Genomic DNA, 24712 nt, shown 5'->3' on the forward strand with positions numbered 1-24712 from the left:
AGTTTCAGCAGGTTGCCGTGGAGGATAGAAACACCAACATTTAGTACACACGGTGTGCAACCAAGAGTTCCATGTAAACCAGACTGTCTTTACACATGAGGATCCCCTGAAACCCAGGAAAGACCCACACTCTGAGCACAGGAGGAAGGAACCTGAGCACAGCCACAGAAGCAGCCGCCCACGCCGCCCACCTCCAGGTCACTCTGCAGCACATGGTCCTTCATGGAATGGCTGCTGGAGCTCATGGTGTTCCTGAAATGATTTTCTGACCTCACAGTGGCAGGTGTCCTGGTCCTCACAGCTGCTCAGATAGTTTCCTACTTGCCTGCTGCCAAAGGCCCACAGGCGCTGCCAGCTGGCCATCGACTCCAGATCACTTGGAGACCTTTCATCTCCAAGGCCAGTTACCACAAGCCTAAAGCAGCTTCTATGCATGGGAAACTCAGATTTCATTTCTATTCTTTCTTTTGTGCATGCAGAGTCTCTTAGCAATAAAAAACCTAGACCTAGCGAAACTTGGCCCTGTTCTGAGTGTCATCGCTTACCCTCAGTTCAACCGGAATGACCTCCTCTTGTCCCCACCTGCTTTCCTTCCCTACTTCTGTCCCCTGGATTCATTTTCTCACTCCTCCTACAGCTCCCAGGAAGCTCCTGACCCCAGCTGGAGTCTGCTTCTCTTTACCCTGTTCCCTCTCATCTCCTGAATCTTTACTCCACAGTAATTCTGTATGAAGACTTCGCCAGGCCTTCAAGTCAAATAAATCCTCAGCACTCCATGGAATGTGTTATTACCCACATCCAAAAAGGATGCTGACATGCACAGGGCTTGAAGAACTTACCCTTGACCCATTGTAGAGAAATCTCTGCTGTGTCCCCCACACACACCTGCCATCTGCTAGCGGCCAGCCTTCCCCACTCTGCCACCAACCCCCACCAACAATATCCACCCAGTTTTCAGGAAGAAGCACGAGGCGAGTGGGGTGATGCCACTCCCACCTCCGTTCCATCTCAGGCTGACATGTTCCAGCCCCAGCACCAAGTGGCCTGCATGTTGTCTTGAGTCTGTCAACACTTGACAGTGTCTTTCTAATGCAGACACAGTGTCTCCAAGAGCCAGTGTTTCATTTCTTGAAAGGAAAGAGTGCAGCCTTTAGCCTTGGTCTGATCTATTCAATCACCTCAATTTCTCCCACAGCTCTGGTCCTTTTCCTTCTGATACAGTGTCCAAAATAAATCCAGTTTCTCCACTGATCTGAAGCTCACATCAAACTCCTTAGTTCCAGGCATGTGAATTACCACAAATACATCCCTTGGGTCTCCCCCAGTGGAGCTACCTGGCTCACAGCCCTGACAACTCTGTCTCTCTGAAAGAAAAGATGTAAGAAGGGAACTGCCATTCGGGGCTTAATTCTAACCAACAAGAAGAACAAACTGACGAAGCAGAAGTGACGGAAACCTTAGGAAAAAGGGACTGTGTCATGTTGGAAGTTGTTATTGTGAATGAAGGAAACACCGGCTCTGCTCAGACATGTCACTTTTGAAAAGCAGGTTTCAAATACATCAGCCTCGCACCATGGAGAGACTCTAAAAGAACAACGATCGTTATCTCTGAACCAAAAAACCAGGACATTTCATAAGACGACAGATTTTGTATCGAAGCTGGTGCAATGGAGTCACTGAAGAAAAGAAGTCTGGATGTCTAAACACCGTTTTTAGCACAGATTTTAATAGTGTATGAAAATAGCCTCCTATCAGACAAATTTGATAGCCCTAGAATGCTGAGAGAGGTACGGAGCGGACCTAAGACAAGAAATTCATAGTATGCAATTATACTTAATATCAATTAAAGACCTGGAGACATTTCTGAACAGGAAATTCTTTGATGAATATTGAAATTTCAAACGATGTGGGAAGGTAGAGAAGGAATAAGGTGAAGAGTGAGTTTTGGTTGAAAAACAAAATGTACAGAGAAGGAAACGTCGTTTCAGTGAAGTTCATTGTGTGCATGGGCCACAGGCATGGAGGAGAAGCACGAGCTCTGTATTTCAAAGACCACCTGGGTCCTGCCCCGCCTGCATGTTAGTGTCACCTTTGGGGAAGGCAAAATTGAACAACATTATGTCTTAAGTCTTACAGGAAGTTATAACACGTCGCCATAGACTGAGTGGCTCACACATTTACTTCACACAGTTCTAGCTGAGTAGTCCAATCAAGGCACTAGCAGGTCCAGGTTCATGGTCAACTTTCCGTGTGCTGATGACCGCGTTCTTGCTCAGCCCGCCCCCTGAAGTGGATAGGAGACAGAGAAGACCTGAGCTGTCATCACTTCTCATCACAAGGGCGCCAGTCCCTTGACTGTTACCTCTCAAGGCCCAACCTGCAAGTAGGATCCTCCTGGGAGTCAGTGCTTCAACATCTGGTCATCCCTAAACCAATCACTGGCAAAAAAAAAAAAAAATGTCACATAAAATCACAGTAGAATAATCACCCACCTATAAAAGCATAGAGAAATCAGCCAAAATAATCAGTGCAGATGGGCACACCACCAGAGAGAAATGCCAGAGGACTACATGCCAAAAAGAGCAGTCTCCAGAGGTCACAGCTAATAATGAGCCAGGGTGACATTGGAAAGGACAACACAAATGTTCTCCCAGATGCACTGGTATTAATAAAGTAAGAAGCACCTTATTTTTTTCTTGGAACATGCAGTGCTGTATTAACCAAAGCAGAGGCCAGGCATTGCCACTTGGTCACACCTGTGCCTCTAATATCAGTCCAAAGACACTGCTCAGAAGACAGGTGTGGGAGACACAACCGTGCCCCACACGTTGTCAGTGACTTCTGGGTTTCAGATGAAACCCCAGTCAGTGAATTCTGGTTCTGAAAGAGCTTGCTATTGGGATTATGGGGCTTCCATTTGTTTATTTAAACACTCAAAGAATACAGGGACAAATTACCCAATTTCTGAAAAGATTCTGGGCAGGGATGGGAAATCCACTGACAGGAACCACTAACTTCTCTCTCTCAGTTAATTCTCTCCTTCACAGTTCTCTCCTGGACATTTCCTAGGAGCTCACAAAATGCCCTGCGTTCTCCCATTCCACTGAGTCCTTCCTACCACTCTAGCTAACACTCCTTTCCTATGGCCCCCTTTAGAACCGTACTCTCACAAGAATTTTCTACAGATTGTTGGGACTCTAATCAAAATGCTGCAAAACATGGCACTTGTCAACTGAGAAAACTGAAGAAACAAGAGAATCACTGTGGCCTTCTTCTGTCTTTCTCCTCTAAAGCAGGATCATCAAAAAATCCTCCAACCTACCTAGGCTGTAAGTGGATTATCAGACCCTCATTACAGATGGCTCTGCTCCAGCCAGAACCCCAGAAGAATGTAAATACACAGGCCTCACAAAGCTCTCTAATACCATTAAGACACATCTTTTGTCCAAACATGTTTCTCCACAACTATTACCACACTGTTCTCCTCCAATTTAGCATAAACATATAGTTTTCCCTGGACAAGCAGGGAAGGTTTTGCAAAAGTTTCCATTCACGTAAAATTGAGTTAGTAAATTTATTATGCTTTTCTCTTGTTAATCTGTCTTTTGTTAGAAGGGTGTCAGCCATGAGCCGTGCAATGATGAGGAAAGGATAGGACTTTTTCTCCCCTGAAATGTCCCATTTTTATCCTCTGTTCACTTCTCACTCACCCACCTTTAGCTAGTTCTGCCTTCCAACATGGCAACTGTTACTGTACCAACATCTAGATTCTCAAAGGTATCGGTCACTTCCCTGTCCTCGTTTCTCTGAGTCTGGCAGTACTACACACGGTTACCAGCGCTTCCTTCCTGGGAATTTTCCTATCTCAACATTGACAAAGTCCCACTCTTTGGGTTTTCCTCTTCTTCCTTCTCCCCTGTACCTTCCTACCACTTAATATAGGTGGGAATCTGCCTTGGATGTTGGCTCAGGACAGCTATCTGGGCACTGTGCATTAGTTCCTCCTTCACATAATCCCCACATCCAATCTATTCATAACACTTATCATTTCTACTTCCTTAATAGATGTAGGATGAGTTTACTTCTCTCCATTACCAATAAGAAGTCTTGGCACACACTTTCTTCCACCTTGTCCCAGCTTTAACTCCTGTCCTCTGCAACCAGAAGAGTGAGGTGTTTAAACCTCAACCCTACGGTATGGCTTCCTTGCTCAACGACTTGCAATGGTTTCCCTTTCAACCTCGAATAAAATTCAAGTTCCTTATTGTGGCTTAGCAAGTTCCACCGGACCTGACTCCACCAGCCTCTGGGACAAGAGCAGAGCTCAGCAAGCTCCAGGACGTCAGCCAGAATTCATGGCAGGGGTTCAGTAGCAGTGCCATGGATACTCCAGTCTGTCAGCACCCGGCTGTGCCTGGGAGAGGGACACCACCCCTCACTGCTGTCCCTTGTGATGGATGGGCTGTGTGACAGCTGTCCTGCTGGAGTTTGGATGCCAGATGCTCAGGGAATTTTGTATTCCCACCGGGAGAGCTGGCAGCCCTAGGCCTAGAGACCCTGCAGGGAGCTAAGGCCTGTACTGCCTTCCCATTGAGAGGAACAGAAACATCAGTCCCCAGTAGCTGGCTCATTGCAACATGGGGAGCAGCCTGTGCCACTCACAGTTAACTCTGCCCATCCCTCTGTGTTTTCACAACTCTGCACTGACTGCTCGTCCTGGCTCGCACTAAGCAACCTTCAGTTCTGCAAGTACAGAAGCCCCCATAGCTACCCATCAGGGGCTTCTGCATGCCTGGCTCCCTGCCTGGAGCACTCTCCTCCGGGCTGGCTCCTTCATGTTCCATCTTGTGCAAGTCACTCCTGATGTCTTATATCAGTCACTCCTTTCTCAGGCCTTTCTTTCCTGGTGTGTGGATTGACAACTGGTAGTTGACTTTTAACACCAGCTGAACTGAGCTAGCATGGTGCTGGGTGTGGATGGCGCCCACCTGAGTGTTGTTGTCAGCATAAAAAGGAGATCTGGAGAGGAAGAGATGGTGTTTTGGTCTCCTATTGCCATTGGTTCTCCCGGAGGAGCTTCTCTAGCTTCTTTCTTAATATGAACTTGGCTGTTATCATCAGAGGAGTTTGGTACCTCGCTGTTGCTGAGAAAGGCTGTCGTTCACTTTTGGGGAGCTCTGGTTCTTACTTGGAGCATAGCTTCCTGACTCCAGAGGGGAAGAGAGTTCAATTTCCTGGAGAAATTGATCACACTGGCTTCCTGATATGAACTCAGCTGTTCTCATCGTCAGAGGAGATGAGGACTGTGCTGTCACTGATGATGGCTGTGGTACTTTTCAGTGGAGCTCTGATCCTTATTTTGAGTGTTTCTTGTTGGCTCCGGTGCAGATCCCTCAGCCTACTGGCCCAGATCCTTTATCCTGCTGGCAAAAATTTTTTGGCTTCCATCACTGACTTCTGGGCCTGCCCAGCACAGATCTGTGAAACAGACTTGCATGAGACATTGTCGTGGCTCTAGGTCTTCAGCTGTACTCATGGTATAGGATCCAGGCCCTCAGCTGAGTTCTTGGATCTTCTGTATGGACAGATTTCCTACACCTTTTGTATTTGACCCTTTGGATAACTGTTATAAAATAATGCTAGAAATTTTGTGTCCTGTATTAAATTTTTCCTTAAAAGCCCTCACTGCAACGCCAGGTGACCTCCACTACTGTACACTCTTACATGCAGATGGTTTCCTTTGTCACAAATATCATGACTTCTGCTTTCCAATGAGTCCTATGTTTCTTTGTTTAATTTCTTCTATCATGAGGTTGTAAACTCAGAAGGGTAGGGACTAGGCTTTTGTTTTACAAAATGATGGTATTTCAAAGAATTTTTTAAACAATATTATCTCACATAATTACCAGTTTAAAAGATCTATTTTTATGAACCCCTTACTCTTATTATTTTTATACAAATTATTACTACACCATTAACAAAATTGCTAGAAATCACAGGGCTAGATAATAGTACATTTTGGTGTACTTATACACTTGATAAGTACCTTCGTACACACAAAAAGTTGATAAATTGATTGATATAACTTACATGAAAGACACAAGGAGCTTATGACCCTGAGACTTTTCTTATTCATCATTGTATCCTCAGTGTGAGGCACATGGCCTAGGAGATATTAGGTATTCTATAAACATTTGTTGAATTTGTGAGATTAATGAGGCATGCTTTGTCATGGCAGACCTCAGGAATCTGCTTCTATCCTACCCCTTTCAACATTCTTTCCATGGTGACCAATCCTATTAAGTATTTTTATCAATACATTGAGGAAAGACACAGATATCAAGCTAGATCAAATGTATAGGTGTTATAAAACTGGGAGAATAATGTCACGAAGGAGAGATCAAGATCCAAGATCTTGTCAAGTTAGAATAATAGGTCCAAACCAACATGACAGAGCTGACAGCCTTTCTTTAGGTTCAGAAGGTACATTATACAAGAGCAGCACATTACAATGTGACATAAAACTTAGCAGCTTCTTGGGGCTGGAGATTTAGCTCAGCGGCATAAGCGCCTGCCTTGTAAGCAGGCAGTCATGAGTTTGATCCCTGGTACCGATAAAAAGGAAAAAGACAAAAAACAAAACAAACAAAAAAACTTAGCAGCTTCTTTAACGAGTTACATGGGAAAATTTTTGGTGGCAGAAGAAGGCTTCTGAGGCTATAAGACAAATGGTGACACTGTGAAGACAGTAGAATGGTGACTGTGGTGAGTGCCGTGTGTTGAGGGGAGTCCTGATAGGCTCAGTGTGGTATGTCATTGATGCAAGGAAAATGCAAAAGCTGGAGAGTCCCTTAGCTACTTTCTAAGCACTAGAACACAGTACTCAATATCCACAGTTTATAAGAGAGGTATATTTTGGTTCACAGTTTCAGTCCATGTTTGACCAGCTCCAAGGCAGAAAAGACACACTGGCAAGGCCAGATGGAGGACAGTTGGTCACATCATGGTGGCCAGAAAGCAGAGCGCAAAGGGAGAGGCTGGAAGAAAGATAAAGATACCCTTCCAGGACACACCCTCAGTGACCTGCTCCCTCCAACCAGACCTTGCCTCCAAATAACATTCCAGATATGAACTCAACAGTGGTATATCCACTGATGAGTGTCCCCATGATCTAATCACCTTCCAAAAGCTCACATTTTGGGGGAGGTTTTAGATCTAAGTCATAACAGTCTCTTTGGCAATATTTGAGAAACCTTGTCTGCTATATGTGCTGACCAAACAGAGTTAGAGCCCAGCTCAGAAGCTCAGCAGATGCACAGAGCCATCTGAATGCCCAGCACCAGCAGGTGTATGCAATGGTCACTGCCCTTACAAGGAAATATTGGGACCCTCAGTCTTCAGAAGGGTACCTCCCAGTGTTTACATTTGAGCATCATAAACCCACAGCTTCCCCAGGACTTGTGAGATGAGCAGAAGTGACCCACTATATTAGAAAACACTGACTCCCCCACTGTTTGGAGATCATTCAGAAACCTCCAACATGACTCTTGCTTTATAACATAAAACTTATACCTCTCACAGTCTACCCCCACCTCCCCTTCTATGAACTCAACCAATAAATAAGATCAAGTCATATAACTGTCAGGACCTCAAGGAGGTCCAGTCTGCCGATAACAGAGAATAAGCAAGAGGTTGGAAGTACCCCTAGGCCTTAGAAGATAACCCCTTCTAAGATTCAGGGGCCAAATATAGCTGTGAAGAGTTTTGGGTCCCTCAAAAGTAAAATCAAATTTTTGCATTTCCTCACTAAGAAAGCAGATTAAGGTGGGCCTCACTGGATTTGAGAGAGGGTATGACTGACCCCTTTGCTAGGTGGCACAGATGGCTGCCAGCTGGGAGTGGTACTCAGAGCAGGAAAGGGCTCTGCAGCAGTTCATAGCTGCAGTACAAGAAGCTCCTGCTCCTGGGGCCCTATAACCCCACAAAGATCTACAGGAGCAAGACCAAGGAGGAGAATGCAAACCCCATTTCCAGGTGGGGAAATGGACAAGAACTGTGCATGCCAGCGAATACTACGGTTCCCCACCAGCATCCCTCTTTGGACTAGGTTCCCATTCGTGACTGTTACAAATGCCAGCCGCTGGGGACCCAAAGCCATGTGCTGCAGCAAGAATGACCCTCAGCCCCAGGAAACTTCCTCACCCTTTACCAGCCCTCAGCCAAAGAGGGCCCGGACTAAGGAAAAACAAAGACTTAACCCCTTTTCCTCCATTTAGGAAAATTCTGAGGGGTGCTGTCCCGGAGCAGAGCTCCATGTGGGATCCGCAGAGACCTGAGTTACAATCAGATTTCTTTCTGCCCAGGTCTGCCTTGCTGGCTTCCTTAGAAGTGTTGCCCAAGAACTTTCCTTCTCCAGCATCCTTCTGCCAGCAGCTCCCCATGCCGCACTTATACAGCAGCCCCCTCTGCGCCCCCTCTATGTACCCACCCCCTTCTCCATAACTGTGGTTGTATTATGGCACTTTTCCTTTTTGTTTGGCATGGTTTCAAGAAACACTGTTACTGTTTTCAGTTCTTTTCATTCTTCTTTTATAGCCTTTAATCCGGCTTTCGTTTCTGTAACATTTTTGTTTTATCCTCTCATTTTCTTCAAGAGCTCTGTTAAAGTTGTATGACATTTCTTTCTATTTTTTTCTTTCACCATCTTTGTTTCTGAGCACATTTTTAGAGACATTTTATTGTCTATAATATCTGTAAGAATTTGGAAAATCACTTAGACTGGACCATATGAGACTGTATCGTTGTGGTCAAATAATCACAATTTCATATGGTTCAACTTAACACTTATCTAAAGTTTTCCTATATTTTTAGGTTCATTCCTCTAGTTATGTGTAATGGTTGATACATTGTGTCAATTTGAGCAGTCTAGAAGCTTAAGGCAACAACTCAGCAGTTCTACATCCAAGTATGTAAGCAGGTATGTCCTTACCACTCTAGGATGTTGTATGTTGTATCAATTTTAAAAGTTTAAAATTTTAATTAAGTGACTTAGCAGGAGATCAGGGTCCTCACTTTGTAATTATCCAGAAGAGGAGGACAGAGAGATGGTTTGAGCACTACACCCAACTGAGGGCAGGTAATCTGCATGACAATGTAAGGGAGGGAAAGAGTCTTGTTCCCCACCTTTTGGCTCCTGTTGCTTTGCTGGCTTCTGCTGCCTTGAACTGTTGCCCCTCACCATGCCACACTTTCTTGGAGCCAGCTGATTATAGACTGAAACTTCCACAAACAGTGAGCTAAATAAACCTTTCCTTCCTTAATTCTGAGGGCCAGGTATTTTATCTTAGCAACTACCAAAAAGTAACCCCGATACTATATATGTCTTTTTCATCTTTCTGTCTTAGTTTCTTTTCTTTCTCTATCTCCACTTCCACTTTACCATTCCAACGTAATGATCCTATATTTATTTCCCTTTATAAAATGTAGTAAATTATATATAAATGAGGTTAATTACCCACTAAAGAATAATGGAAGAGGAGATGGGAAAAGAGCCGGGACCTTCTCAGTCCATCTTTAGGCATAGCATGAAGCATTTCTTCTGACAAATCTAGTAGATTTTCCTTTCTGGAAGTACGTTCATCTCAATTTTAGGTACTTAACAGCTCGATGGTGTTCACATATTAGATTCCATAAAGGCAGACCCTGAAGAGGGAGAGAAAAGGACTTATTACACAATGAAAGAAGATAAACAGAGCAGAGGAAGAAGCCAAGTTTCAGCTGAAGTCTGGATTCATCGCGATTCTTTGGGGAGTTCAGTGCTCAGGTAGTGTAAACAAATTGACCACATAAACCTTCCCTCCAACCAGGCTCTCATGAGCAGCGCACACTCCCGGCTCAGACACGTGTCATTCCCAGATGGCACCACTCCTCTCTGTTATGGGATGCTCCCTGGGGAACCACAGCACCGACCACTCCCAGCTGCTGTAGGATGGATGCACTGGCCTGGTGACTGGGGTCCGGGACTCCCTCATTGTCTCCTCTCCCTCCTCTACCCTCCGAGTCTCCGGTAGTTACCTTGAGACAGGCAGACACTCACAGGAACTGGGTTTGATAGTTTCCTCGCTTCACTACATGGGGTGTGCTTTTCCTGGTCTCTTTCTGTGTGACATTTTGAGAAGCATTTGGGAAAAGCCAAGGGCGACACTCACATTCTGAAATGAGAAATTCCTTTCCATGAACATTTTTCTTATCTTCCTTTATTGGAGAATATATCATATACACAAAGAATTATGTACAAAATACATAAAAATGTTAATATACAAAAATGATAAAATAACAAAATTCACTAACTTATACTTCTTACCCAGGTGAAGAAATAGAATGTAAGTAATATGTTCAAAACCCTGTATATATCCCTCCCCACTCATACCCTCTTACCTCCACCGCAGGGGAAATTACTTTTTTGAATTATATATATCATTACCTTGCTTTGCTTTCTAGTTTTACCAGGTATATTTATAATTTCTCACAAAAATCTGTTTTTTCTGACTTTATATAAATGGATTTGTACCCTACTTATTATGCAAATGCTTCTTCTATTCCAAAGAAGGCTTTTGGAAGACCTACATGTGGCTTATTCAGTTTCGACTCAGTCATTGCTATCACATTCCTGCACTTTTTGTGCAGCAATAGCGAAAGCATAGTAACCCCTTCTGCTGCTACACATTTGGGCTGTTACCTAGCACTAAAAACAGTGCTACTGATAACATTCCTGAGCATGTCTATGAATTGAGTTGCTGGTTCATAGTGTATTTATATTTTTAAACTCTACTAGACTGCTAGTCAGGGTTCTCTAGAGGAACAGAACCAGGAGGATGCGTATATAATTTTAAAAAGGATATTTATGGACTGGCTTACAAGACCAGGCTGGATAATCCCACAGGCCAGAGAGCCAGAGAAACCAGTAGCTGCTCAGTCTAAAAAGCTGGAAACCTCAGGACAAGAGTGACCCAATGGCGTGTCTGAGGCTGAAGGTCAGGAAGCTCCCTGAGAGTGGCTGGTGGAGTCCACATTCAAGGCTAAGAGGTGGCATCTGATGTCTGTGGGTGACAAGAGCACTGAGAAACACACGTGTTCAAGAAAAGGTAAGCTGGCATGCACGGCAGGCTTCCTGCTTCAGGCACCTGTTGTTGCAGTCAGGTCACCAGCCTATGGGGTGGTGCTGCCCACATTTGAGGCAGATGCTGATCATCTCTAGAAACATCCACTGCTTTTCTACGTGTCTATCAATGCAGGCAGGTTGACAACCATGATTAACCACACACTAGGTAATACCAGGTTGTTGCCCCAAGTGATCGTGTCAATTTATAGTCCAATCAGCAGAAAAGTACCCTCTGCTGGCTGTCCTTATTGGATTAACTTGGTATTTTCAGATGCTCTAATCATTGTTTCTCTAAGAGGGTAAGAAGTTATATATTGCGACACAATTTTAATGTGCATGCCATGACTACTATAGAGATTGAGCATCTTTTTATATGTGTGTTAGCTGTTCAAACTATCATGAAATTTCCACCATATGTTTCATTCCACTTTCTTAGGGAATGCCAGTCTTTATTTGCACAGGAGTTCTTTATTGTGTTCTGGACCCTGAATCAGTATGAGTTATATGGGTTTCAAGGCTTGTTTTTCTAGTCTACTGTCTTCTAAGAATTAGAAGTTACTAATTTTAGGTTACCTTTGTAATCTTTTTCCTCATCATTAGAACTTTTGTGTGCCTGGTGTAAGAAACAACTACCCTACAGTAATCTTCTTCTAAAAATCTTAAACTTTTCTCGTCCACATTTAAGACCTTAAGCCATGCGGAGTTCATTTTTGTAAAGTAGGAGCCTATATTTCACTTTTTCCCACCCAGATAACTAGTGCCACATACAGAAGACACTATTTTCCCCAGCAATATGCTGTGTCGCCCTCAGTGATCACACATCACAGATCAGTTTATACATTCTTCATTGTGTCTCTTCGGTCCATTTGTCTACCCCTGTGCCAAGACCACATCCCCTATTTCTATAACTTCTTTTGTGGTGTCATCTGATAGGGCAAGTGGCTCTCATCCCTCTTGTTCTTATTTTTGAGGAATGCAATGACATTTCTTGATTTGTTGCTTATTTTATACTTGGACAACTTTCATAAAACTTCTGTTAGGATTTTGATTGGTTCTGCGATGAACATATAAATCAATTTGGGAAGAACTGGTATCTTTATGATATTATATTTCATTATCCACAAACATAGTTTGTCTCTTGATTTTAGGTCATTTTTATACCTTCAATAAAGTTTTGTAATATTTCCCCAAAACGGAAATTATAGAATAACAGTTAAGAACACATATTTTGAAGCAGATGTTGAGTTTCACTTCCTTCTCTACAACTGACTAGCCATGCAGTCTGGACAACTTACATGGTCTTTTGGGATTTCAGTTTTCTTAACTGAAAAAATAAAACTAATTATAGTACCTACTTTAAAAGGGTGTTACAGAAAGCATGGATGTATGTTGTAGTCAGGGGTTGCACAGAAAACAATTAGAATCAGGACATGGAGTTTATAATACTGTTTTATGATGGTCATCAGGAGTTAACACAAGAAAATGCAGGAAATCTATCTGCAACATCAAAGACATAGAATATTTAGTCAAGGGCCTAAATCCCACAGCAATATCCCACATGAGTCCAGATGAAAACCTAGAGCTCATGACAATGCCTCCCACAAGTCCAACTGGAGGTCTAAAATCCACAAAAAGGACTCATGCCAGTGTCTGTTATGGATCCATGCCGCAAAGGCCCAAAGATTAGTGGTGGAAATCAGAAAATCCATGCCAGCAGGGTGAAGGAGCTGGGCAGGTGGGATGAGGGTTCTAGGCTGGAGCCAAGAAGCCATGCTCATAACAAAGACCAGGGCTGTCCTGAAAAGCACCACAGCCATCCTCAGCGATACAGAGGCCCCAAGCTCCTCCAACAATACGCACAGTCAGGTACATGCCAGGAAGCCAGCGTGACAAGTTCATCCTGGAGACCAAGTAGCACACGTCTTCCCCTCCAGAGCCAGGGAGCAATGCTCGATGTGAGGACCAGAGCTTCTCCAGGAGAATCAACGGCTCAAACAGCAACTTGTAGGAGAATCCACAATGCCTCAATGCAATAGCTTCTTCTCCAAGTCTCTATTTATGCTGGCAACTTTCCTCAGGTGGGACATCTATGCTCGGCGTCATGCTGATGTAATCCAGCTGGCATTAAGTTGACCACCAGTTCTTAATCCACAACAATGTATCAGAATACGGCTGCATAGATCAAACATTATGTATGCGTGCATTAAGAGCTTAGAATTGTCTGTGACTAAATGTTATATAAGTCTTTTTTTATGTTACTCTTAAATACATTATATTGTTTCCCTACCATAAGCAGCATTTTAGTTGCATTTATGCATAGATTCTCCCAATATATATAAATATAATCAGGGTTTAGATTACTCAAAGCTGAAAACTTACTAAATTCTCTTAATGTTAGTAACTGGTACATTATTTTGATTTTTTGTCATGTCATCTGCAAATAATGCTGCTTATTTATTTCTAGTTCTTATACATTTGATTTCATTTTCTTGTCTAATTCCTTTGGCTAGGATGTCCAGGACATCTATGAAAAGAAGCTATCACAGCAAGAACTCTTTCTTATCCTTAATTCAAAAGGGACAATTTTGTATGTTGCCATTCAGTGAAATGCCGGCTATTGATTCAGATAATGTATCCAGCTAAAAAAGTTTCTTCCTTACTATTAAGAATTTTTATCATAAAATTATGATTTTATGAAATATTTTAATTTAGTAATGTAGTATATATGTATATTTTTAAATGTTGAACTCATCCTGTAGGCCTATAATAATACAAATTTGGCTGTAATTTGTATCTTCAATTTTTTATTCAACATGCTGATTTTTTAGATTGTTTTTGTTTTTGTTTTTGTTTTAGTACCGGGGATCCAACTCATGACCTTGCACTCCCTAGGCAGGCATTTGTATTGCTGAGCTAAATCCCAACTTTAGAATGTTTATAATCATAATCACAAGTTAAATTGAACTAAGATTTTCCTTTTTTGTCCCCACTTGGCTTTGTGAAGTTCTCTTGAATGTATGCCAGCCTTTATCTGCACACTGAAACACTGTTTGTGTTTGGAAATATTTATTTATTGAAAGTTTTGTGAATTTCATATAATTTATAGAGTTTTCTTGCATTTGATATCCTCTTTGGAAAGATGTTTTGTAATAGTGCATCAGTGCATAAATGCCTATGCATTTTTATTTTCCTATGAATTTTTCCATTCTATATGGTTCTTTAAATCATTGGTATAATTTTTCATGGTATTGTATTACTACTTTTTAATCTCTGCTTCCTTGATGCCTAGTTGAACCTCTTTCATTCCTGATGTTGTGTATTTGTTTTTATCCTTGATAAAACTTACAGGGATATGTCAAATTTAACAGGATTTTCAAGGAAGCAAATTATACTCTGTTACTCTTTTCTATCAAATCTGTGTTCCATTGTGAAAATTTCCACCTCTTCTTTACTATTTCTTTCTTTCTTTCTATGGGGGTTTTCTACTATTGGAGTCTATTTTTTAAATGCTCATTCTTTTTCAGTCTCTCGTCCTTAAAATATAAACAATTATGGCCACAATTTTCTTTTTAATCACGAACATAGCTCTGTCCCACAAGATTTGATTCATAATATCCTTAGTGTGGTTTTATTGTATGTTTATTACAAAGTTTCTTTGATTTCTGTTATACTTTTCTGCACTGTTTTTCATTTTTAATTTGTTGCCTAAAAAATGTGGTTTGTAAGATATAGACTCATCAAAGTGAACAGAGTCCAGTCCTTGATCAATTTTTATAAATGTTTTATGCATTCTTGTAAAGAATATGTATTCTCTAATCACTGATGAGTGTTCTATACACATTGGTTAAATTAAGGTCGTTAAGTGTGTGATTCAGACTGTTTCTGAAATTTTTTATCTACTCGGCTAGAAACATTGGGAGTATGATATTAAAATCTGTAACTTAAAGAATCTGTCTGTTCTTTATAGCTGGATCAATTTTTGCTTTATATATTTTGAAACTATATTACAAGATATAGTCATATTTAAAAGTGTTATGTATTTATGCTAGATTAAAGCTTTATCAGTGTATAGTGAGAGTTTTTGTCCCTGAACATGTTTTTAGCTTTAAAAGCTATTATACTGGGATATAATTATACCTATAATTATATACTATGCTAGCTTTCTTCTACCATTTGCCTGGTTATGGGTTTTTTCCTGTCCTTTAATTTCAACCTTTTCAGATACTTGGATTTTGATACCTGAACTTTGCTTTGCTTTGCTAGGTTTCTTAATCCATCTTGGGCTTTTTATCCTACAACTGGAGGATCAGGCTCTTTTGCACTGATTGGGATTTCTCTTACAGTTGACTTTATTCCTACCAGTATTTCCATTTTTATTAGTACACGCTAATGATACATAACGCATAACATTCATTGTGGGTGGTTCATACATGTACATGACACCTCTTAATTCTTTCTTTTCAAGTTTCTTTTCTCTCTTCCCTCTTTTTTAAAAACTTCTTTCTTTTTTTCCTGATGAGTTTTTCCTCTAGTCCATTTTTTTTCCTTGTATCAGTTTTGGATGTTATTAACTCTATTTTAATGCTTTTAACAGTTGGTAAATGTGTTAAATTAAGTCTAACAGTTATTAAATTAAGTGAAAAGATAATTCTCAGCATGCAGAGGAAGGCCCTGTGGTGCCCTGAGGTGGGACAAAGTCAGCAGGAATCTGAGGCCACACATAGGAACATACCACCTTGACACAGAGGAGGGATGGGGCATGAATTATCTTCACTCTTCACTCAAACAACAAGGACCTCAGAATGCTTTCAGCCCTACCCCTTCCATTCTAACATATTTCCATAATTATCTAGGATTGAGGTTCTACGCAGATTTTTTTAACTCCTCAAATTAGGCATAATTAGTATCAATTTACATAGTTGGGGCTCATTTAGATTTACCCACCTAGTCTCCTTTTAGACTTTCCCTCCGAAATCATCTCCTTCTTCTTCAGTTAAGAATATTCAGAAGTTTCCTTCATGAAGGAGACTTTTCTGTTCTCATCCTTACTAAGAATCTCACTTGATGTAGAATCCTACATTGTCGGTCACATTCTCCCCAATGTGAGGACCACTTTTCCCTTGTTTCAAGTCCAACTTCTAAAACTGAGAAGTTATCATCAGTCTGGTTCTTCTTCATTTGGTGTTATTTGTCTTTTTTCTTGGAGTGGGTTAAGATCTGTCTTTGGGTAATGTTTTTTCACTACAGTGAAACTAGTATGGACTTAGTGAATTTAAGTGGTGATATTTCTCATAAAAAATCTCAGTCATTACTGTATGTTCTAGATTGGCCTCTCCCCCTCACTTTTTCTTATTTTTCAACAGTGGAGATTCTGGGCCATCTTACTATATCACAGATGATTCAAGTGCTCTCTCTCTCAAGTCTCCTCTGGGTGTATCTTTCAGTTCATTAACCTCCCATTGCCAACTAAGTTTTAACTTCATTGATACTGATTTTTCATTTCTAGGAGTTCTTGTCTGCTCTTCAGATCTCCATGATCAATTTTAATAATCTCCTGGGATTTTTAAAACTACTTTTAATTTCCTTCTTCAAAAACCCTTGCTTTGGGTTCTTCATCTGTCGGCTCCAATATCTGTGGTCACTGTGGCTCTGATTCTATAGCTGGCTCTTTCTGATGACTCATGGAATCACCATTATGCATCCTTCATTTTGAGCACATGTCTTGACATGAGTTCTCTCGGATCATGGATAGAGCTTTATGCTAGAGAGTATTTTTGTTGGTTTCTTCCAAATGTCTAGGGCCAATACTACCCTGGAACTACTTGAAGCTACGTTTTCAATACACAATTTTTGAGCCATTCATGTAACAAACATGCAGACACCAATCCTGCATGAGAGAGGGTTCTTGCCTAAGAGTTCTCAGAAGAGATGTGTTCATTGACTTTCCCAGTAAGGCACACATTGAATGATTAATTTTTTAAATTCTGTGCATTTAAGTGAGATGTACTGATGGGAGTTCTTCTGGACATCTTCCCTTGTCTCTTACCCTCCATAGACTTCATTTTTCAAATTTTCTAAGATACCAACAAGATTCCATAAAGAAAATAGTATCCTTCCCAGCTCATATAGACTTAAATGTGCAAGAATTTTCCAGTAACCATGAAACTTTTACCATCACAGACTTCCTTACATCTGGCACTAAAATAGGAATAATCTAGGAGGAGCAATGCACAGTTATGCTCTGAAGAAAGAAGCCTTGAGCCTTACCCATTGTCTAGAGAGGGTAAGTGATGCCAGCAGTAATTAAAGAGAGAGGCAGTGTTGGGGATGAAGGCTTAGCTGACCAGGGGATAGCATGACTTTTCCTTTAGAACTAAGAAAACATTAAGAAGGGCAGCAAGAGGAGATAAGTAGGGAGCTAAATATAAACTATGGTGTCTTTACTAATGGGCTGAAACCTAGTTCTGCCACAGAGACATACAAACACATAAAATTTTTATGTTGTACATTAGGGTTAGAAAAACCAGCTAATCTTATTTCCCCAGTTGAAGAGAATCACACAGAGAAAATATTTGTGCAGTATTAGACAGTAGGTGTTTGAACCTAGGTCTGCAGGTTCCTAATTCTTGTCTGCAATGTTTTTGCCTCCCAACAAAATGTGTTCGTATACACAACTAGACATAGATGTTGTTGCCAGTGTCCTATGGAGAGTCACATAGGATTAAGAGATATTGAGGTGATCTGAGTTAGACACGTTTTAGAGAATCCCCTCTCCATTTAATAGGCAACAGTTATGTGTGATGTTCAAAGTGAGGAGTGGAATACAGGTCTTCCCAACCTAATTTGAGTCTAGGATCTCTTTTTGAAATCAACACACCAAGAAATTAATGTTCAATATAAAACAATTTGGAAGATGCCAGACTGTCAAACTTCACCTAACTCTCCCAAAATGCTTGTTAAATTTACAACAACAGGCATTAATGTAAATGCAGGTCTTCAGAGCTAAAACAATGGAGGACAGTGAGACGGAAAAGGTCCCCAGCCCAAAGATGTGTAGATTGTTCTAACAATTTTCAGACATACAGATAAATAATTATACTCCCAACAGAACATGGTCAAGTGTCTTTTTAAAATTATGACTATGCTTTGAAGGTTAAATGTTCTGAAAATTCACAAGTAGGCAGAATCTTTATAGCACACCTACCAAACACCAATGTTAGCTTTTCACAACCAAGCTTTTTGTATTCTTCATTTGGTACCCCTCTACACACACACATACACACACACACACACACACACACACACACACACTGAAAAAACCTGCACACATGTCATCTTATTTATCTCAATCAGTGTCCACATTCTGCTTGTGTGGGGTAAAAACTGTGTAATCAGCCTTGACTATTCTTTTACCCTAGCACATAACAACAAATCCTTCAGCAAATTCTGTAGGCTGTCACCTGAGAATGCATCCCGAACACAAGTATAAGTGACAGTTCTCACCTAGACTACTGCACAGTATCCACTAGACTACTGCACAGTAATCTCCTCCCCTCCACCCCCACCACTGCCTTCTCACCCTTGTCTTTGCTCAAAACTGTAGGAGCAGTGATTCCTTTACAATCCAAGGTGATCATGTGAAGATTTAGTTCAAAAAACCTCACTCAAATGCCAGTAACAGACTTCACAATGACCAGGAAGGTCCTCAATGATTTGGTCCCATTACCTCTTGGCCTCATCAAACTCCTTTCCCTCTTAATTCCTTGTCCTGGTTACAACAGCCTCTTCACTCTTAGTTAACCTCTTCAGCAATCCCTGTCTCTGCACCTTTGCATTTGCTCTTCCCTGGGCCTGGACCATCCTTCAGCCAGGCACTGCCAGTGCTCTCTCCTTACCCCGCTTCATGCTTCCTTCAGAGCCTTGAAAATGCTTAAATGTCATCTGCTCAGTCAAATAATATCTATTTCTGACCCCACTCCCTGGCATTCTCTTCCTCTACATAATCTAATTATTTGTCTGCTTTTTGTTTCTGTCTCTCCACTACAACTCAAACCCTGTGAGAGCAAAGTTCACCTGATTTGTTTCCTGCTGCTTCTCCTATGCATAAAACATAGCTCACTAATGACTTACTGAACAAAAGCTGAACAGAACTAGTTGAAGGTACTGAAAGTGGCACTGGAGACAAGCCATGGGGAAAGAAGAAGTTGAATGAGTAGAATAGAGACCCATCTCCACAGCAGCTCACGTGCCAGGGCAGCACTGCCATTGGCTCATACCTGACCCTGGTCAGAGCACAGCCTCCCTTGACTGCACCTTGATTGGTCATAAAAAAAATTTTGAGCTGGGAGATTCCTCAGATCTTGGGAGAGGAGGGGGCATGTGGCACCATCTCTGCTTCCACTAGGGTAGCTTTGCTCTTCACTCATAGACATTTAGCACTCTGACCAAGATTTCATTTGAAAACTGTCACATGGCCAACAATGGAAAGTTTGGAAGTCATTGCTCTTGGTTGTCTTTGGAGCACCTGGCCCTGTTCGGCTGACATCAGGAGACCATAGGACAACGCAGGCAAAGAGGCTGAGCATTATCCAGCTTCCCAGGCAGCAGAAGCCACTCTTCAGATCAGACTTGAAACCCAAAAGGAGAAGCTCATATGCTGCAGCAAGAAATCTTGTCCAGAGTCCTGAACCCCAGCTCTTTCAGGGGCCAGATGTGGGGGGGGCGGATGCCAAGGTACCAGCCTCCCATAAAGTTTAGTGGGTATGCAAGGAAGCAGACAACCAGGCTTGGAGAATTCAGCAGGTGTCAAAACCCAATTTGTTCAACTTCCTGGATAAATTAAGATCCCAGGATTCCAGCCTCACACTAATTAAATCATAAGAGAAAATGATAGAGTGAAGAAAGGAGACGCTGGAGTAGTTGAAAGCTGCCGAAAGCCTGTGCTAATGATAGCTGATTTCACATTAGCATGAATGCCTTCGGTGCACACTGGAAATGTGCTGAAGCAAAGTCTTTTGTCGGGACAAACACATCTGTGAATAAGTGAACAATATTCATGGCGGTGGAGGAGTCAGCAATTTGTCACTGATTCGGCCTCCACTTTTAGAAGGATCGAGTAACTTTTTGAGTGAGGAGATTAAGTGTGTGTATACACACGTGTGGCTGTTGCAGAGGGGAACATTGCGTGCAGTGGTTCTTGTATGTGACAGTCTGATAGAGCCTGAATTTTACCATGCAGGACCCAAGTCAGGTGCTGCGAGGCTGATCTCTGTCACATTTCAGCTTGCACCCCAAGAAGCAGACTCCACATAGCCACCTCGGCACTTCTAGGCAGTCACCTGGCCCACTGCTCTGATACTGGGGACCGAAGGTACTATGATACTGCATGGACCTTTCTCAGGCCCCAAGAGGTCTTTGTTATGGGAGGCTGCCCTGCCACGTGAGCCCTGGCAGTACTCAACCCTTGGCCAGCAGCCCCATCTGCACTGCAGGCCTCAGTGGGGCCAACCCTTACCAGTATAGTGAGGCTGGTCAGCCAGCCAGGAGAGCTATGAGGAGCCAGGCTGTAACAAGAAGCTAGGTTTCAGGGGAAGACCACAGGATGTCAAAGCTAAGGACCATAGAGATGGACCAGGACACCAGAGCCAGTCCTTCCTGGCAAGAGAGCCAGATCTGAAGAAACACTGTGACTTACCCAAGGCACCTGAGTGGCAGAGTCTCACTGTGTCCTTCAGCTTCCCCAAATCTTTGAGACATGAACTCACACACCCTCTGCACAAGCGGAAAAGTCTGTAAGCAGGTGGTCTTCGAGCAGAAGGTAGTTGGTGAGTAGAAAGTGCTTCACCAAACACCCAAACAGAAGTTTAGAAACATGACAGGCATAAATTGCTACATCTGGAATCTGTGGTGGCACTGGCTAGGCAGCTCCCAGGGCTCCCAGCAGCTCCTTCTTATGGGAGCCTCAGCCCTGGAATATGGTCCAGCAGGAGAGGGGAGAGAAGAGATAACCTTGAGTCACATTCTCCTACTCTCTGAAATATATAAGTGAATATATATGAGTATATGTGTGTATACCCATGTATGTGTGCATGGTGTGAAGGTGAGGTCTGTAAGCATGATTAGGTACCATATGTATCTAAGTATACATATGTATACTTTGGGGATGTTTGCGTGTGCACATATATCTTTGGTCAAATTTTTTTTGATCATGCCATTTAGAAGGCACATATAGTATAGCCCTTGGGTGGACACTGCCTGCCCCAGGACAGTGATGCTGAGTGAATGGCCATAGCACCGACCTCAGCAAAGTTCTGGTATTGCCGTTCAGGGTATGGAGCTGCACCAAACAGCCTGCTCTGAAAACCCAGCTGTGCTCCCCGATACACAGCCTGGGCCGGACTCATAGCCAGTGCTAATGAGGCTCCTCTTCACCTGCAGCTCAAGGGAACAGCAGGAAGACACATGGAGGGCTGGCCACAGATGGAGTGGGCAGGAATGTGGTAGGATAAAAATAGAGCCACCAGTGGCTGGCTTGGAAAGTGAATCTCAGGAGGGCAAGTGCACAGTTCTAATTAGCTAGGGCTGTGAAGGACCCCCAGTCCTTCTATTTGTTTCTGTATCCCCAGCTTTAGCCCTGCCCAGTACTGTGTTCCTGCTGCCTGCTCCGTCCATGAAAAGCACATTAGGGGGAATCGCAACCCAGCAGCTATGCACCCCGGCAATAGCAGGTGGTAATAAAGAGTATGTCACAAATACACTGTGCGGCCTTGAATAAGTCACACTTTCTTGAGACGTAAAGGAAGGATTTGGAGTACCCATCAGCTCTGCAAGCCTCACTGCTCTAAATCAGGAAGAGTAGACTGAGGGGCCCACAAACTGAGCCCTCCCACCTCATCTCAGCACAGGGCATCTCCTGAATGATTCCCTGGGAGCCATCCCAGCTCAGCAGGTGGCATCCTGTCTTCCAGGCCTCCTTTTGGGTCACTTCCTTGTCAGTTCACCAGACTGCAGTCATCTGTTTCACAGACACCAGTGACAAACTGATGAAAAGGAGAAAAACAGAGCCTCGTACCCAGAGGAGTCAGAGGCTCCGGCTCCAGGGTGCCAGTCTTCAGCCAACAGTTTCCTAGTTTGGGGCCCATCTCATGCCTTCTTGGGCTTTTCCATTGGGTAACTATGTGGCTGCTGTGGGCCCCCTACCTCTACAGGTTCAATTGCAGAGGAAAGAAAGGAGCTCCCTCAAAAGTCTTAGGTTTGCTCTGAGTAGATCGGTGGGGGTTAGAGTCCAGCCCTGGGAGAAGAGATGGCCAGGGTGGGACGGGAGGATGGGAAAAGGTCAATGACAGTCCATGTGCTTTAAGGTAAGCATAGATCCCAGAGTAAGTGAGGACCTGCTGGAGGCAAGGTGGATGCTGGGAGCTCTCTGGGAGCATTGCTGATGCAATTTCACATCAACTCATGTAACATCCCCTGCCTCTGCTTCCCTCTGCTCTGGTCCACCTCGGGTCTTTGTCTCCTACTGCCAAAAGGATCGTAGCTCCCCAATAGGCCTGGAAAGAGAAAGCTCTACTTGACTTGCTGAAGAAGACAGACTGAAACCTCCTAGGGAAACAGGTAGAGGAGGCACAAGTAGCTCCACCAAAGAACCTGCACACACACAAACATGCACACATCACGCTAAGGCACTAGGCAGTGGGTGGAGCATTCGGGACTCTGAGCCACCCCCCAAGTGCACCCCCACTGCCTATCCTCAGTTGAGACCCAAGGGGTATAGATGCTGGGACCACCACAGTGAAGACTTCACTGCTCTCCTTCTGCCTTCTGAATCCTCTCCCCACAACCTCTTCCCCCTCAGCTTTCCCTTCTACCACCAGATAGGGCAACCCCAGCTCCTTTCAAGGGCGTCTGTACCCAGAGTGTGAGTCTGAGCAACCAGAAATATCACTTCGACATTAGATGCCGCCTCCTTGCCCAGAAACCTCAATTTGTTTTCCTGCCAAATATCACAGTTTGTAAATAACATAAAATAAATATATGTTGTTGTTCTTATACTTAATATCATGACAGCTGAAGAAAGCTTGGAATAGCAGTCTGCACCAGGTAGGCGGCTTACATTTAGAAAGGCAGAAAATGCGCCAGACAAGTCGATGGTGGGGTTAGAGAGGGGTCACTCTCACCCAAACCATCTGCCCTTCTGTGCCTGGGCACTCCCTCCCTACTTCAGCTCTGATTCCCAGAGTAAGGGAATGTACATCCCAGACCTGCAGCCAACAAAAGGCCAGAGGACACAACATACGAGGCCTCCCCTCCCCTTTCCCTACCCTGGCAGGCCAGCACAGATCCATGTCCACTTGCAGACCCGCACACACGTGCACGCAGCCTTGCTCCCTCTCACAGTATCTCGGAAACTGCCCCTGACATTTTAATTTCTCCTGCCTAACATGCCCACACCTTTGCCAATTTGATTTTGCTCCTCCCCAGAAACCCAAATTCAATGCCCCTGCCAGGTCGCCTCACAGCTGCACTCTACTTTCGGGAGCCCCTGGGCACCTGATTCAGGCCTTCTGCTTGCCATGTCCTTCCAATGTCACACTGTGCACAGAACAGCAGAGCTGCCCTCGGACTGGTTGGGCTTATGTCTTGATTCTGCCAATTAGCAGCTTTGCTCATGCAGAAACTTCTTTGCCATTGCTGTGCCTCCATTACCTCACTCACAAAATATTGAGAATGATGCTAGAGGGCTGGAGGAGGATTGCATAAGGGATCGTCCGTTACCCCCTAGGAACAGTACCTGGCAGCTAAGAGCTGTTTCCACAACCCCCGCTCTCCCAGTCAGCTTCCTCCAGGTTAGCTCACCTTTCTACCTAGAGCACTTTGCATGCAACACATGTTCATATATCCTTGTTAAATAAAAGTCTGCTGTTTACCTGGAAGAACACTTTATGAAGCCTGGATGCAGGGTTGTCATGGTATGGGCCCTTCTAGACCTAACCCCAAGTGATTCAAGTCTTTCTGTAAGTCCTGAATCTTTCCCTTGACTCCTTCACTTCTGCCAGGTGACCCCAGTGCCTCTGGATGGAGAGATGCTCATCATGATGTTTACTCTCACTGTTTTCTGTATGTACATAAAGGCCAGGTCACCCCGAGCACATAAAATAGCAAATACATCTTTAAAAACAGGCAGGCCATCCGCAGAACAATATGTACAATTCAGCTGGACAGGCAGGAGAAAAATGATGGCATTGAACACATTCATGGTGGAGGTCAAAGAGAAGACAGGGCCGCTGAGCAGTGCACCCAGTAGGGGCCCAGGGGCTAGGATTTGCTGAACCCTTGAGCACCTACTCGGAGACAACCTGGGAGACAGGCTGCCCCATTCGAATGCAAAAAAAGGGCTCAGGACAGAAGGGGACATAAGTGCTGATCCCGGGGCAAAGACAGTTGTTGCAGGTGAAGAAGTCCTCATTTCCTCTGTAATTAGATCTTAGCAAAAATAGAGTCCAAGTATTGCCATAGTGTGGAGAAAGAGGGAATGGGAAGATGACAAACAGA

The 24712-nt window shown here is 43.3% G+C and overlaps 1 long non-coding RNA gene across 1 annotated transcript; it reads right to left on the bottom strand.

Annotated features, from left to right (window-relative positions):
* Positions 1 to 1725: 1725 nt before the first annotated feature.
* Positions 1726 to 10218, bottom strand: LOC134472708 (uncharacterized). Its single transcript, XR_010042634.1, has 3 exons — positions 10075 to 10218; positions 9515 to 9702; positions 1726 to 2438 (listed from the first exon to the last, which is right to left on the bottom strand). It is a non-coding gene; the product is annotated as an uncharacterized LOC134472708 (long non-coding RNA).
* Positions 10219 to 24712: the final 14494 nt, after the last annotated feature.

This window comes from Cavia porcellus, unplaced genomic scaffold (genome assembly GCF_034190915.1).
Source record: "Cavia porcellus strain 051 isolate PalLab524CR breed Dunkin Hartley unplaced genomic scaffold, mCavPor4.1 scaffold_24, whole genome shotgun sequence".
NCBI lineage: Eukaryota > Metazoa > Chordata > Mammalia > Rodentia > Caviidae > Cavia > Cavia porcellus.